Genomic DNA, 17,635 nt, shown 5'->3' with positions numbered 1-17,635 from the left:
TACAGGAACAGAAATCATCAGGATGACATTGAAGGGAGATCCCAGGATGATAAATGAGCACCAGCACAGAGCACCATCAGCTCAGATTAGAGTAGTGTAACTTTTTGAGGGCTCTCATCCCCCTGCCTCTGCAACAAATCAAGTAAGAGGAAGATGGGAGCCACAAACAATAGATCCAAGCCAGAAAAAGACAAAGAATTCAAAGTATGAAGGAAAAGGGGAGTCCTAGAATGACCGTTGTGCTTCAGATCCAGAGTACAACCAGCTCAGACCGGAAAAAGAGGGTCTCCAGGAGGGTTGTTTCCAGGAAAATAATTGAGATGTCTAAGTTCACCTTATGTGATTGACCTTGTTGGAAATTGTATTTAGAGGCTACTACTGATAAGCGGTGGAGGGAAATAGCAACAGATACACACACACACACACACACACACACACACACACACACACACACACACACAAGAAAAACAAAAGGAGGGGGAAAAACAAAAATATTCCTAATATGCTAAAATTATCAGCTGTGAAATATATAGACCTAATAATGTAAACACTGAATATTTATCAAGACCACTAATAATACCAAAATAGCAATTTAGCAATAACACCACAAGGTCAAATGGGGTATATTTTGAAAGAATAATTCAACCTTAGGGAACTACTCATGTAATTTATTATTTTATATTAATGGAGAAAAATATATAGTTATCTCTATACATCTCAAAAGGTATTTGATAAGAAGTCAACATCCATTTTTCTATTAAAATAATAACAACCCAAAAATTTTCAGTAAGCAAGGAATAGAAGGAAACTTTCTTTGTATAATTATGGGTATCTAGCAACAACAAAAATATATATATTTAACAGCAGAATACTATAGGAATTCCAAAGTATTCAATAAGATCAAAATAAGTCACAAATTTTTAACTATATAAAATTTAAAAGAAAACATTTACATGATGAAAAATGAAATACAGATTGGGAGAAAATATGTACAGGATATCACCTACAAAGCATTAATACCCTTAATATTAAAAGAATACTAATAAATCAGTACAAAAGATAAAGCCTCCACTTGAAAAAAAGTGGGATGGGATGCATTTGAGACAATATATAGATGGATTAGGCTTAGTCTTAAAAGTCTGTGTAAGAAAGTAGAGTCTACTGCAGTTTCTCAGCCTCCTTTTCTAGACTCCAAACACCATAGATCTCAGTTCATGGCTTCTATAATGAGCTTCTGCATGGATTAGAAATAAAAAGGACAGATAGAGCCATCAGAAAAGTCTTTGGCACAGAGACAGCCGGAAAAGTAACCAGCAGGTTCATTCAGATCACGGGGTCCAATGGAGGAGCCAGGTGCCGAGCAAGTACTGCAGGTTCTTTGTATCTTTCAGAACTTTGAGGGGATGAATTACATTCTCCATCTGTGACTCAGCCAGGCTCCTTAGGCAAAGGAAAAGAGCTCCATTGTCTTGGCAATGCTGTGAAAAAAACATTTTAGAAATGCTGGCCCCATGGTTGGCAAAGCAAGTTAACAGGGCAGGCCAGGGCAATGGTGTGAGTCTGAGTGAGTTGGCCCCAGCAAGCTTTCAAAGAGAATCTGGAGAGATTTGCCACAATAGTGGAGCCAGGAAGGGTGGTCAAAGTACCTGCTGCAGCACCTGCGAGACGGAATCACTGACATCTGTGCCACTGTGGTATCCTCTCCAGGGCCTCGTTAAACTGGGCAGAGATAGCTCCATAATTTGCAGAACCCAATGCAAAATGCAAATGTGGGCCTCTTGTTCAAAAAGCAGGAAGAAGTTTCATTACCAATACTAAACTATAAAGTTTTTAACTTTCTTCTGTGTTCTCTCCCTTGACTTATCATGTCTTTTTTATTTCCTATGTAATGGTGTTCTAAGTAAAGAAAAAAAATGTTTTTAATTACTAGAAAGAATTTTACCGTTCGTCATTAGATTATGCAATACCAGATTAGATGTAAATATAAGAGCATTTAACTCATTTGCAGAATCACTGAAATTACACAATTCATATTTCATAGCTTATATGTAAGTATATATTTGGTTCTTACCAAGTGAATGAAAATGCTGCTCAAAAGTAACTCAGCTGTTTTTATTTTGCTTTTTGACACATGCACATTATACCTACTCTCTTCCTTCAACTTACTGATGAGTAAGGAAGGACTGACACATGAAGGAACTAAGGTTTGCCCTATGTTTCCTTCTATGTCATTTTCAGTGTAAGATGAGGGCTCATAGTTTACATGTATTGATTTCAAAGGTGATCCATTCTTCCACACATCATATTTATTAATGAAGATTACTTGGTAGATTAGTCTTTAAAGGATTATAATGTACAAATAATAAATGTACCTTACATTTCAATATTTAATTATTTTCCTGAATAGATGAGTCTGTTATACATCAACTATACCTCAACAAAAATGATTATTTCAATATAATACAATTAAACTTTAGAAACCGTAAAGAAAGTGTTTTATATTTAAAGTTAAATAAACATTTTTACTTTAAAATATTATCAGAAATAACTATAAATACATAGCAAAGTTCTTTTTTTTTTAATTTTCTCCTACCTCATCTTAAAAGCTACAGTATTTTGCAATTTCTAGAGTATTTTCAAACAACTGATCGTACCCATCAGTGGCATTATATTACCTATGTTTCCTATTTTAACAAAGCCATTTATCTTTGAAGTGGAGTAGTGTGAGATCAGATATCATTGCTCCTCAAGGAACTGAAATTCTAGACATCTGTCTTTCAGTTTCACTTCTCTAATCAACTCAAGTTTATAGATGGGGAGACAAGTAAGTAACATCAAGAGAAAGGCAGAAGAGAAGATGGACTCTTGCCAATCTGTTACTAAAGAAACTCCTTGGGTGAATTTGCTTTCTTCCACAACTTCAGCCATTCCACCAACTTTACATACATTTCTGTTAAGAGTTAGTACCTGGCTGGGTTAACATCTCTACATTCGGAGTTATTGCTTATTTGACAGCAATAGCCAAATTTTTCTCTAAAATTTATATTTCCAAAAGTTCCAAATAGAGACTGGTCCTAAAGATGTATTGTTCTGTGTGTGTGTGTGTGTGTGTGTGTGTGTGTGTGTGTGTGTGTGTGCGTGCATGTGTGTATGTAGTATATGGAGGTACTGATTACTGTCTATTCAGTAGGATCTGTACCTTATATATCTACTACCAATTTCAAGGAGAGTAAATGCAAAAATATTTTATGAAAATTATAATATTTACCGTTAAATATTACATATATTTATCAGATAGCTCTACTGCTACATTCTGCATTGCATATAAATGGACTTGGACTATAAAATGGTATTTTTCTCTGTATTCTAATCTAATGAGGAATTTCATCAACATTATACATATATTATAAAAATTTTATACCATTAGACATACCATTAGACTTTTAGCATGACTAGGAATAGTTATCTGTTTAATATCCTTTATTGCCCTGAATTATTATAATTAATCATCTAAAACACTTGTTAAATATTTTGTCTAGATTTTTTTCCTTAATTCTATTTTATCTGCAGAAAAGAATATTCAGAAACTCTCAAATAACAAAAGTAGTGCTCTCAGGGAATGGAAGCAAACAAGATGGCCTTAAAATACATAAATTCAGTTCAAATCACACACACACACACACACACACACACACACACACACACACACACACACACCTCTATATAGATTTTTATATATATATATATTCATATATATCAAATTCATATATATAACAAAAAATTTTCAGTTTAATAAATCTATATCCCCAAAATATGTGATTAAAGTCAGAATATTTGACTAAAGTCCAAATATTCCATGAAAAAGTAAAATTTAATGTTTATTACCCTTTGGAATATGAAACTATATATACAACTTATAACTAATCAGAACTTTTTTGTATATGAACTTACTAGTGGTATTAAGATAGCAACATAATCCTGTCAAATAGCAACTCTCTCAGTCTAGGATCAAACCTAAGCTTATTTCAATCCCTATCTTTCTCAAATTAAACTATGTAGTAAAAAAAAGACAAACCAGAAATGCACTATAGTTGAAAACTACACATCACTGAAGCTCTGATACTGATTGATTTTTAAAGATATTTTACTAGAAAATAACTTTAAACCTCTGAAAAATCAAGGTGTCTCAAAATATAACTACTGCAGCAAAGTCCAGTTTTAACATTGTAACCAATTGTAGTTAATTTGGTTTAAAAATCTGTACTCTGAATAGATAATGTTCTCCCTTAATACTTCTATATTATATTCATGACAGCTTGACTTTGAAATTTATTATGGCTTCTGATTCTGTGTAGTTGTTTTTCTTAGGCTTTTCCTGTCTCCCATATTTTGTTATGGAATAATTTGGAATAATATTCCAGGTAATTCTTGATGTGAGAATGAGCTTAATGGAGATGAGCTTCCAATTTTGAGCCATCTTTTTTCCTTTGGAGAGATCCTTCACTAATATTCTAATGGTGGATCAGTATCTTACACTAGACTCATATTATAGATGATTTTTTTTGTGGTTGTGCTCACTTTTCTATCAGTTCATTGTCATACCCCTTAGATGATGGTTCTCAACCTGAGTGGCACATCACCATCAATTCTGGAAATGTCTAAAACTACAGGTTCACAGTACAACCCAATTCAGATCTACTGAATTAGAATCTTTAGGAAGAAAAACTTATAACCCTTTTCCTACCCTCCTTGCCTCTCTCCCTTCCTCCCTCCAACTTTCTCCTTCCTCCCCTCCCTCTTTCTCTCTTCAACCATATTACAAGGACAAAAATCACTGATGTAAGATGGAAGAGAGAAACAAAGAAATAATGAAGAAGTCAGTATCAAGAAATCCTTGCTTAAGAAAACAAAAGCAAATATTCAAATATCCTAGCTCTGCGTTTCTTTTTTAAGTGAAAAATATGATGGTTTATCCAGCCCGTTTAAAATCACACCAAACTATTCAAAAACAGATGTAAGACCAGGAAGACAGCCCCCATTTTATGCCTTTTAAAATACGAACACTTCTTTCAAAAGTCAGTGGTCCCTACTATCATTTTCCTGTAGTATTTTTTGAAATTTCTGGAGATGCTTCAGCTGTAGGCCTAATCTGATGGTTGGTTTACTTACCTACCTATGTTTCTATAATATTAATTCCTTAAAGGAAATTTAATAGTACCGAGCTTGTCCTCAATTTTGCCCAATGTGCCCTGCCTATTCATTGCTTCCACTGCCTAAAACACCCTTTCCCACCTTATTCATCTCTTGAATTCCTATTTATCCTTCTAAATGAAGCTTGTACATTCAGTAAATAATTACTGAATGCCTCTTTAATGCAAGAATTGTGATTGCACAGAAAATATGAATTGAATCAGTCTTTGTCCCTTCACCAAGGATATTACTGTCTGGCTGTTGAGAGTGATAAGTAAATAAACAGTTACAGCAATGTGTGATAAGGATGATGCCTGAGAACACTTTGGTAACGCAGCAAAGCAACATATAAATTGAATTAGAAGGCCAAACGAAGGTGAAGCTAATAGTAGCACATGTCTGTACAATGTCCTTCAGCCTCTCCTCTTAATTTTTTTTTTTTTTTTTTTTGCGGTACGCGGGCCTCTCACTGTTGTGGCGTCTCCAGTTGCGGAGCACAGGCTCCGGACGCGCAGGCTCAGCCGCCATGGCTCACGGGCCCAGCCGCTCCGCGGCATGTGGGATCTTCCCGGACCGGAGCACGAACCCGTGTCCCCTGCATCGGCAGGCGGACTCTCAACCACTGCACCACCAGGGAAGCCCTCCTCTTAATATTTTTATCATTTGAATGAAAACATAGAAAATATTCTTAGCAAGACTTGAGGGAAAGCAAAGCTTCAGGTGGGAAATCTGATATGCTAGAGAGTTGAACCAAGATCCAAGCTAATGTCAACTGTCTAGGTTGAGGGTCCAAAATCAATGTTACCACATTTAATAAGAGAAAAATATAGTATGGGATGGAAGACACCTATACAGAAAATATTTTTTAACAAAAGATGTACAGATTTAAGTAAATAATTTTTTTTGTTTGTTTGTTGTACTTGGGCCTCTCACTGTTGTGGCCTCTTCCGTTGCGGAGCACAAGCTCCGGACGCGCAGGCCCAGCGGCCATGGCTCACGGGCCCAGCCGCTCCGCGGCATGCGGGATCCTCCCGGACCGGGGCACGAACCCATGTCCCCTGCATCGGCAGGCGGACCCCCAACCACTGCACCACCAGGGAAGCCCCTAAGTAAATAATTTTTAAGTCCTCACTGTCATATGGCTGCCTAAAATTTTGCCATTTATTTAAAGTTCAAAAAATATTCAAAATTAAATAATATATACATTAAAACTTTAAGAAAAGCAAGGAATGATAAGCATAAAATTCAGATCAGTGGTTACTAAGAGAGAAGAGGCATCCGTGAGGCCATGCAAGTATAATAGTAATGGAAGCATAAGGGCACCAGCATCAGATGGATCAGTAATGTTTTGCTTCATAAATGGGATATATCTGTGTGTGTGAATTATTTCAAAATTAAATTAGAAAATAATAAAAACTTAGTAATTGTATATGTTCAGCTAGAGAAGCAGAACTACTAGGAGATAAATATATACAATTTGTTACAGGGAGTTGGGCAAATGTGGGAGCTGGTTAAGCAGTCTTAGGGGGTTGTCCCCGATTCTAATGCTGGAGCATGAAGTCCACTAGGAAGGGAGGCAGGAAGGGAAGATGGACGTAAAGTGGAGGAGATCAAGGGAAGGTGGGAGCCCATAAGCACGAATGGAACCACAAGAGGGCAGACTGAAAGTCACGTCAGTTTTTGTTGCCTGGGACCTTGGTGACAAGGGTGTCCTGCCGAATTTCCCGGGTCCTTTGTCACAGAGCTAACACACACACCTGACCCAGGTGTAAATGAAGCTGACCTCCGATTCAGGGCAAGCTAGAGCAGTTGCAGGCCCACCCAGCTGCTACTTCACCTCAAGGAGGTGAGTCAGCAGAACAAAAACATTTGTGAGCTACAAAAGAACTGTTGCTTCCCCTTTCGCCTCCAGTCTCCCAAGTATCTCCCTTGTGGTTCACCCTAGCACACAAGAAAGAGAATTACGGAAAATGTAGTTCTGCATAGCCAAATTGACACATTACAAAACCTCAACAATAATGACGTGTTGTTGACACCAGCTGCTTTAAAATACTGCATACCATCTGTTTTCTCATACTTAATAATTTAACTGTTTGGGTAGACAGTATCTACATTCAATTCTGGGTATTGCATTTTAAGAGGGTCTTGGTGGAAATGAAATGTGATCTGAGGATGCACTCAATACTTGTATAAGGAAGGTTCTGGTGAATCTTGAAATTTTTAAAGAGCCTCTCATGTAGAAGAGGTAATAAGTTTAATTGGTTTGCTGCTGAGGTTGAGCAGTTAAAATGTCACAGGAAGGTAGATTTTTTGAGATTTTTGGTTCAATTTAAAGTCAAAACCCCATCTGGACTGCAAGCTCTACAAAGGCAGGGAATATTATGTGCGTGTGTGTGTGCACATATGCTTCTAATTTCCCATGCTCAGTACATATTGACACGTGTGTAAAGTGATTTAAAAAAAGTGAAATGGACTATAAATGTATTCCATACTTCCATTGTATCACAGTATAGTAAGCACACCATCTCTTCATAAGCCTATGTTATTACAAGGTTGTAAAAATCAGATAACAGGAAACTTTAAAAACATAAGCAGCCTCCATAAAAGATTCATAAAAATCTCAAATCTTAGAGAAATTATAGTTTAATAGAATCATAAAAATAGTACAATGATGAAAAATATTTTATACTTTCTTGGGCAGCTTGAAATTGTCTATTGAATTATAAAACTAGGTGGAAGAGAAGTAAAGGTTTCCATTTTCCCTGATAGTAATGTCTATTTGTTCCCTACGAGATAATAGACCAAAACATGACTTCATTTTTTATTTACTTTCAGTGGCTTAGAAGTCACCATTCATTTGAATGTGACTAGTTCTACTTTACAGATAAAAATACTGAGAATACAAAATAGTGGTCACTTAGGAATGTTTATGGGTTTGCATATAGGTACCTTGCATGTATATATAAAATGTGTGTGTGTGTGTGTGTGTGTGTGTGTGTGTATAATGCCAGTGTTTGTATCATATATATATATATATATATATATATATATATATATATATATAATGCCAGTGTTTGTATCACAGTGAACTATTGATGCAATGAGAATACCAGTTTATTCTCTTAAAACTCAAGGAATTTGAAATGTTTGTCTTTTTTTTATGAATTGGTTCCTTCCCTTTTTTCCTACCCTTGATTTCCTCTTATTAAGTTTTGTAAGTCAGATATCATCTACTGACTTTGAAATTGTACTACAGAAAAGAACATCTCCACGGTGTCTTCTGTGCTCTCTGGCTTCTCACAGGCATACAGACCATCTTGCTCTTGGCTCATAATCTAAGGCCCCTTCTGCCCAGTACCTCAAATATAAATATTTTTATTAAAAGACATGAGAAAATTTTCTGTTCAAAGTACTTCCTCAACAGTAACAGTGTTTCAAAATATATTGGAAATATTCTATAATTTATAAACATAGCAATGTGAATTTACTTACATATAAAAATGAAATTCTTTTTCTAGAGATTTCCATATCCCTCTTTCAAACTGCTCTATTTTTCTTACTTTTTAAAAACTCAGTTGCAAGAAATTGAGTTAATTTTACTCTGAAAAGTATTATCAGCACAGAAAAGGCCTTCTCTTGGTCTGTATTCACTTTTTCCTATTAGCTCTGGGTCCTGCCTTTATCACCTTTCCCACCTCACCACCTAAGCACTTTGCTGGATATCTGGTCTTAAATTACCCTTGAAGGGCAGCAGAATATGCCACTCCAAAATGCGCCACTTTGCATAAGGATTATTTTGAGCTAAAGGTAACTGAGAAGAAGCAAATATAAGAATAGCTCTCTACTTGCCCTTTATTTGCCTAAAAGTGGGACATAAACTTATAAACGCATCTCCCCCTCCCTCTGTACCAGGAAGAAAAGCAGTTGCTCACAGGAGACAGCTCTAAACCCTTATCAGCCGAAGACAGAACCAGAAGAATCTACTTAGCAAACCTTGCCCTAAGAGGCATTATCTACCATTATTTGTCCCAAAATATTTGCCTTCCCACAATTCGTGCCCCTAGAAGCTCAAAGTCCTTTGCTTTTTTCTTGTCACTTCTCTAAAAATGTATTGTTCTTTTGTTAAGATGCTGTATAAACCCAAGTTCTAACCACCTGCTCCCAAGATACTCATCACTGGGTGCTCCCATATGTATGCACAATGCATACATTCATAAACTGCTTTTCTCTTGCTAATCTGTATTTTGTTAGTCTAATTTATAGGGCCCAGTCAATGAACCTAAGATGGGTAGAGGGAAAATAGTTTTTTCTCCCCTATACTCTGAAAATTGTATTGTATTTGGGGAATGTAGGTGTTTTGAATTTATTAACTAAATGATTGTATCCTAGTGGTCTGGCTGTTGTTTTTTTTAATATTTATTTATTTATTTTATTTTTGGTTGCATTGGGTCTTAGTTGCGGCACGCAGGATCTTTCGTTGCGGCGTGTGGACTCTTCGCTTTGTGTGGTGCTTGGGCCTCTCTCTAGTTATGGCATGTAGGCTTAGTTGCCTCGCAGCATGTGGGATCTTATTTCCCTGACCAGGGATGAAACTGGCGTGCCCTGCATTGCAAGACAGATTCTCAACCACTGGACCACCAGGGAAGTTCTGGTCTGGCTGTTTTTTACTTTTTTCTGTTAACATTATTTAAAAATCTATCCATGCTCTTCAAATACATCTAGCTCAGTGCTTCTCTCTGCCACACTGTTATTCCTAGTATGCCTTGATCATTTTTAAAATTTATTCTCCTGTAAGAACAGCAAGGTTGTAACATACTTCTTGCTTTCAAAACAATCTTGTAATGAACACATGTTTTCATACATGTCTCCTTATGGATCTGGGTAGAAGGTTCTCTAGGAAACTCCCAGGAGTAGGATTACGAGGGCATAAATTGTACAGTTTTAATTCCACTCTGTTTGGTCTCTGCAGTGGCTACACAGGTTTACACTCCCTTTTCCATTGCTTTACCAATACTTGGTGATATCCAGCTCTCAACATTTTGCCAAACTAATGGGTGAAGTCATATCTCGTTGTTGATTTACTTTACCCATCTTTGTTTACAGGGAAAGTTGAGCAACTCTCCACAGAATTCTTAGCTGTGTAGTTTTCTCTGGATGGAAATTGTCTATTATTCTCCTTTGCCCATTTTTTAAAAACTGGAATACTTGTCTTTTTCATGTTGATTTTCAAGAATTTCTTGCATATTTTAGATGCCAATCCCTAGATTATTTCATACATTGCAACACTTCTCCTAGTTTATTAACCATTTATTAACTTTGTCTCTGTTTTTTCCTCACTGAAATAGCTCTTTAATTTAATGTAATCAAATCCATATTCTCTCTCTCTATCAAACTCTCTTTCTTTCCTTTGTGGTTTGTCCTCCTTGAGTTGTTTTTATTTATTTATTTTTTAATATTTATTTATTTATTTGGCTTCACCAGGTCTTCGTTGCAGCACACAGGATCTTCATTGTGGCATGCAGGATCTTTGTTGCAGCATGAGGGATCTTGTAGTTGCAGCATGTGGGAACTTTAATTGCAGCATGCGAACTCTTAGTTGAGGCATGTGGGATCTAGTTCCCTGACCAGGGATAGAACCCAGGCCCCCTGCATTGGGAGTGTGGAGCCTTAGCCGCTGGACCACCAGGGAAGTCCCTAGAGTTTTAATTAATATGATTTTCCACTGCCCCAAGGCAACATATATATTCTTCTGAATTTTTTCTTACTTTTTAAATTTTACTTTTCATTATAATGTTTAAACACACCTGGGGTAGCTTATTTATGGTACAAGGTATGGCTCCAACTTAATTTTCTTGAATTATATCAGTTTCCTAATGCCATCTACCAAACAATCTATCATTTTTGCACTCACTTATAGTTCAACATTATCATATAGAAAATTCATGTATGTGATTTATGTGTGTATATATATTCCTGAGCTTGCCGTTGTGTTCTGTGGTCTTTCTGTGATGAATTCCGCACTGATTTTATTATTATCATATCATTATTATGGCTTTGTACTATGTCTTGTATCTAGCAGGATGTGTTCCCATTCTTTGCTTTTCTTTAGATAAAAATGACTAAATTATTCATGGACCTTTATTCTTCCATGTATATTTTTGAATATAATTGCTAAGTTCCTCCAAACCTGCATGATTGAATTTTGATTGAAAATAGGATAGCATCTCCTTGAAAATATTGACCATGCATATTTTAGACCCTTATTTTGCCTGGTCCCTTAATCCCGCTGACTTTAGGTTTTAGTTTATTGGCTTTCTTTTATAACACCGATATGACAGTTTCCTAATTTTTCCTGGGCATTGGTATTGGAGAATCAGCTACCTTGACAAGTCATATGTGCTCAGGGCAGGTTTGAAATTTAGACCCTAACTTGCAATTGACTGGTAAGTTTAGAAATGGGATGAGTACAGAGAGCTTGTGGTTTAACAATCAAGGCTCAACCATTCTATTTTAATTTGCACCCTTCTCCACACAGCACCAGTATGGCTTAAGGACAAGCTGGGGTCTCTGGTCTTTCTATACCTGGTATCATTCAGTGTCTACCAGGAGAGCTCCAGCACTGTCCTGTATCACTCTGCTGTGTTTAGTTAATACAGCTACTCTTCCATTCTGGGGTCAGCCTCCCCCTGACACTGTTAATGTTACCGTTACAGGCCCTGCTTATTAGTTCAGATTATCCAGAAAACTTAATAGTGTTGGCAGTTCGCAACATTAATAAAACACATTTTTAGACTTCTCAGGTGTATATTTGAGGCCAGCCACAAAATTCGTGGCTTGCCAGATAACGCAGTAGAAGCAAGTTAGGAAACTTGTCATGCTAGAAAAAAAGCTACTTGCTCTCACAGTTCAGAGGATGACTGTAATAAAGTACACACACACAAAAAGAGATTGTCACCCATGAGGAAAGGTAGTGAGTATGTGTACAGTTTTGGAAGTAAAACTGACTGGATTTGAATCCAGTGATACCTTTGAGTTACTACATGACCTTGCACTACTCAATTTAACCTCAGTTTCCCCCATCTACCAGATACCTATCTCATAGGGTTGTTGTGAAATTAAATGAGTTAATTTTATATATATATATTCACATTTCACATATATATCTTAAAACTGGGCCTAGTACATGGTAGGCACCTCATAAATGTTAACTGTTGTTATTATTACAGTTGTTTTCAGAGATTCCAGGAGCTTAAAAATTTTGATTGTAGAAACCCAATTATTTATCCTTTTCCCCCTGTTTTCTGCCCTCTAGTGGTAATTTTAAATATGAGTTCTTTGATTTTATATGAAATTCTTTTTCTTGAATATAAACCTACTTTGTTTCCCTGATCCTATTAAACCCAAATTAGTTCAAGTGCAATCTTATATATGTATGACTACATGCAATTTGCAACCATCTTTTATGGATTTGGTAAGGAATAGTTTGGGGATTGTGTTGCAAAAGAAATTTTCTCTTCAATGGTTTTTGGATTCATTTCTCTAGGAAAGCTTTGTCTGAAAGTAATACCTTTCTCTAGAAACAAGGACTCTTCCTTTGGGAATTCCCTGGCGGTTTAGTGGTTAAGACTCTGTGTTCTCACTGCCTGTGAGGGCCTGCATTCAATCCCCAGTCAAGGAGCTAAGATCCCACAAGCCCGCATGGTGCTGCCAAACAAAACAAAACAAACAAAACTCTTCCTTTACCTGACATTCCCCTATAAGCTCTCACCCCATTTTAAGCCCTGTAAGAGTAGCAAGGCATTTTTACATTAAAGGTATTATTTCCCTGTTTCCTGAAAAATAAGCATTTATCTACAAAGGTAACAGTGTCCCAGAGATAAAATGGTAGCATCCATAAGCTTGGAAGCTTAATCAAATAATGATAAAATACTTACTTGAAGTTATTGGTTGCCTTGAAAAAATCTGTCAACTTCCTTCCCTTCTCTTCCTTTCCTTATTAAAACCTTTACTTATACTCACTCTGAATTTAGAGATGAAGCAGATTATCCTTTCTTCCAGCTTTATTGAGATATAACTTCATATAAGTTTAAAGTGTACATGTGGCGATTTGATACACATATTTATTAAGAAATGATTGCCATAATAAGGTTAGTTAACATCTCCATCACATCACATAATTCCCATTTGTGTGTGTGTGGTGAGAACATTTAAGATCTACTCTCTTGGCAACCTTCAAGTATATAATAAAGTATTGTTGACTCTAGTCACTATGCTGTACATGAGATGCCTAGAACTTACTCATCCTGTAACTGGAAGCTTCTACCCTTTGATCAACATCTCCCCATCTCCCCCATTTCCCAGCCCCTGGCAACCACTATTCTACTCTTTAAAACAGATTATTCTTAACTGTTTTATGGTGAAGGAGATTATTGTCAATTGGTATAAACAACAACTGACCAGTTGCCTTCCTATTTCCCTTTCCGCACTATCAGAATATAAATAATAGCAAAGACCTAACTGGCACTTTTCTTTTTTCTTTTTTACAGACAATTTTTTAAGGTGGTTTTAGTTTCACAGCAAGATTTAGAGAAAGTTACAGACATTCCCCATACGCCCCTCACAGGTATAACCTCCCCGCTAACTGGCATTCTTAAGAACAGATCTTAGGTGATTTTACAACATAGCTCTTTATATAGAATTTTAAAATATCGGGCTTCCCTGGTGACGCAGTGGTTGGGAGTCCGCCTGCCGATGCAGGGGACACGGGTTCGTGCCCCGGTCCGGGAAGACCCCACATGCCGCAGAGCGGCTGCAAAAAAAAAAAAGAAAGAAAGAAAAATATCATCTTCGACCATACAGCTTTAGCAAATAGACATATCATAAAGAGGGCTATATTAAACTATAAGAAATTAATTGAGTTATTTGAAAGCCCTTGTATTTTTATTTATAAACCAAAAAATGGAGTCAGAAAGGAGAATTGAAGAAGAACTATACTAGTAATAAACTACATGATTTAGCATGTGGATCAAATATTCAAAAAACAATCTTAAGCTACTTAATTTATTCATAGATTATTTTGTCCTTGATCGGGATAGGACAATAAATATAAGAGAAGGAAAGAACTTCCTGGCTTAACGAGTCTGTTCGGTTTGACTGATAACATTTATTTCAAGCTCCCTAAAACTTCCCTCTTTGAGCTTGGAGTGAAAAAACACTTACTATAAAGAAAGTTTTATTACCTGCCCTTTCTGAGTTAGTGAAATAATGAAGACATGTAGATGTCAGACATGCTAGATGTAAGATTATAATCCTTATCGTAGAGTAAGAAAGATAAGAGCAGAAAAAATGGTAAGACTGACTACTCACTTCAGAAAAGAAATATGAGAGTCACTTTAGGAAAGGCCAGCAAGGGCTTTTCAGGAATAGATATAAACCAGATACATAAGCCGCTATTTTGGGGCAACAGCACCAGTATTAGAAATCAATTTTTAGTACCAGTTCTTTTCAACTTTCTCTCAATTCCAAATTCTACATGCATAATCAGTGTAAGCTAATATAGGTGTGTTAAATTTATATTAAATATTAAGATTTATTTAATACACTTAATTTATTTTAATTCCATTGGATGGAAGAGTTAGCAAAAGCAAAATAAAATTAAAAAGAGGAGATTTAAAAAATTAGTCAAAGAAGGACAAAGGTTGTCTCCTTGACCAAACTCTAGCCAAGCTCCTCCAAGCCCTCCTCTCTACTAAAGCTAAACCTTGGCCTTTAAAGGCTTAAACAGTAGCATATTCTCTAACAGCTCAAGACCAGAGAAAACTCACAGATGCCCCCCAAATTTACTGTATTCCAGCCAACACCTGAAGAGGGAGCTCCTGTCTCTCAGCATTGATGGAGGATAGGAGCTTAATTATCTTCAGTAAGTAATAAACGCCAATTAGCAAACCCAGATGGCATTCACATGGACCAACCCTTCTACCTGCTTTTTGTAATTTTTCACTTCCTTGACTCTACTGAGCCCTCATTCACTTCCTTCCCTATTCACTCCTTCTTTTAAAACTCTGTGTAAAGCGTTCCTTTTAAAACCAGTCACTTCTATATAAATCGAAGTTGAGTTCAGTTCACATCAGACTCTTTTCACTGTGCAATAGTATATTACTGATTAAAGTCTGTCCTTACCACTTTACTGTCTGGCTTCGTTTATCTTTGACAGAGGAAGTGGAAGAAACAGAAAAAAATAAGAAGTGCCCCATACCCACAAAAAGCAGGTGCCCAATCTAGTAAAAATAATAACACTAAAGGGAAATATATGAACTCACTGATTGAAACATGTTTTATTAGTGCTTATCATAGTAATGTACTATGCTAGGTATTGGAGACAAAATAATGAACAAAAATTTCCTTCTAAAAAATGGCAGTATGGTGGACTACCCACTTAAAAATAATGTGTAAGGACCATGAAGGGGTCGAGAATAGAGTTCTTCAGAGAACTTGTCTTGGAGAGTCAGTTAAGATTTGCCCATGGAAATAACATCTAAGATGAATCCTGAAGGATAAGCAGGAGTTAGGAAGAAATGAGAAAAGAGTGCTCCAGACAGAGAGAAGAGCAAATGCCAGGAAGCAAGAAAAAGAATCCACCAGCACAAGTGAATGAGCAGGTTCAAGGAGCTGAAAGAAATTCAACATAGCTGGAGAGTAGAGCTGTGGGGCAGGGAAGAGAGTGATGGGGAAATCCAAGATGAAGGAGGAAGACTGGAGCCAGAGTCTAAAATGTCCTCTTAGGGTATGTTAGAGCTTATACCTCATCACACAGGAAGGGGAAATATGCAGGAGTTTCAAGTTATGGTTAACATGGCTTTTTTGTTGGAAAATGGATTGGAATAAACAAGATAGGAAATGGATTTATTCAAGAATTATTTAGGAAACAGAATATATAGGGATTGGGGATTACTTGGCTCTAGGGTATAGGAAACAGAAGGGAAGAAACCAAAGTTGAAATTCCCATTTGGGGCCTGGGTAGTTCAGTGACCGGTGCTTCCATGCTTGTTAAATATGGAAAGCTGATTCGTTGGAAGAATGGGGCAGATGTATTCTGTGATTAAAGATCCACTCCACCTTACCTTACAAGTGAGGAAACTGAGATCTTTATTTTAGTTGAATAAAAAAGCACCACACTAAGATCTTACTATATACAAGGCTTTAGTCAATGAATGTACCAGAGGATAGAAGGTAATGTATAAATCAAAATACACAACATAATTATTACAACTATATACATTTCTTTTGTACAAGACACAATGAAAGGGAGGGAGGGAGGGAGTCTAGAAAAGAATAAAAGCAAACAACAAAGACAAGAGAAATTCACTCTATGAAATAAGAAAGCAGATAGAAACATCCAAGAAATTGGATAATCAAGAAGTTAAAGTATGTAAATAGGTAAGAAGTGGACAATTGGAATTTTTCCATTATTCTTCAGGAGCTACATTAAAAAAGATTTAGCAAGACAACCATTAAGAAATACCATACCTTAAAAATCTAACCACCAGACATACTCATGCAGATTTTACTTTAATTTTTTTAAAGTACTGTACTTCTTCTCTACACTTTAATTGAATTTTGCAGTCATTTACATTTTTACATATTTTACTTGTTTGATAAGTTTGAAGTAGGAAAAATCTTCATTATTTTCCACCCAGGTTAGAAATGCTGCTATGAAACCTGCAAATTTATATCAAGCATAGGCAATGAGGAACTTCTAAAGTGTGTTTGCTTTCTTCCTCTCTGCCCCGGAATCACACAGTTTCAGAAACTTTTTGTTGTTGTTGTTTTTACCACAAAAGGGCATAAGTTCTCTTTTAAAAATTACAATGGAATTATTGGAAATTCTCTTAAATTATCAGTGCTAAATATGACATGTTTTATATTTAACAGTTAACGGGAGTTGTTCTGTTCTTAATGAGATTCTATATTATTAAAAAAAAAGTTTCACTTAAGGTAACTGATTCCATTAATTTTCTTCCGATAAATATATATGTATTAAAAATATACATATATGTATTGCTTTAGGTGTATTTAGAAACCTTTATCTTTATCTTATTCTTAATATTACCTGTAAAGTTTAGGTAGTGTAGCAAAATTTTACAAATTAAGATTTTACTCAGATCTTATCTTCTAATGGAAATCTGCCTGAACAGACTCTGCTGAATTCTTGTGGCACACTATTTTGCCATGTATTCACCCGTAAAATTTTTTGATGTTTTACAATAGGCCGGGCACTATTTTAAACGCTGAAAATATAAGGCAAGCAAAACCAGAAAGGACCCTGACTCTATGGAGCCTGTGTTCAGTCCAATGACCTAAGGCAAAACTGCAAAATACAGTGGAAAGCACATTGGAAGCTATATAAATCAAGGGCTCGGTGCAATAGAGAGATGAAGTAAAATAG

The sequence above is a fragment of the Leucopleurus acutus genome (genome assembly GCF_964270905.1).
Source record: "Leucopleurus acutus genome assembly, chromosome: 3".
Classification (NCBI taxonomy): Eukaryota; Metazoa; Chordata; class Mammalia; order Artiodactyla; family Delphinidae; genus Leucopleurus; species Leucopleurus acutus.
This window is presented reverse-complemented; position numbering follows the sequence as displayed.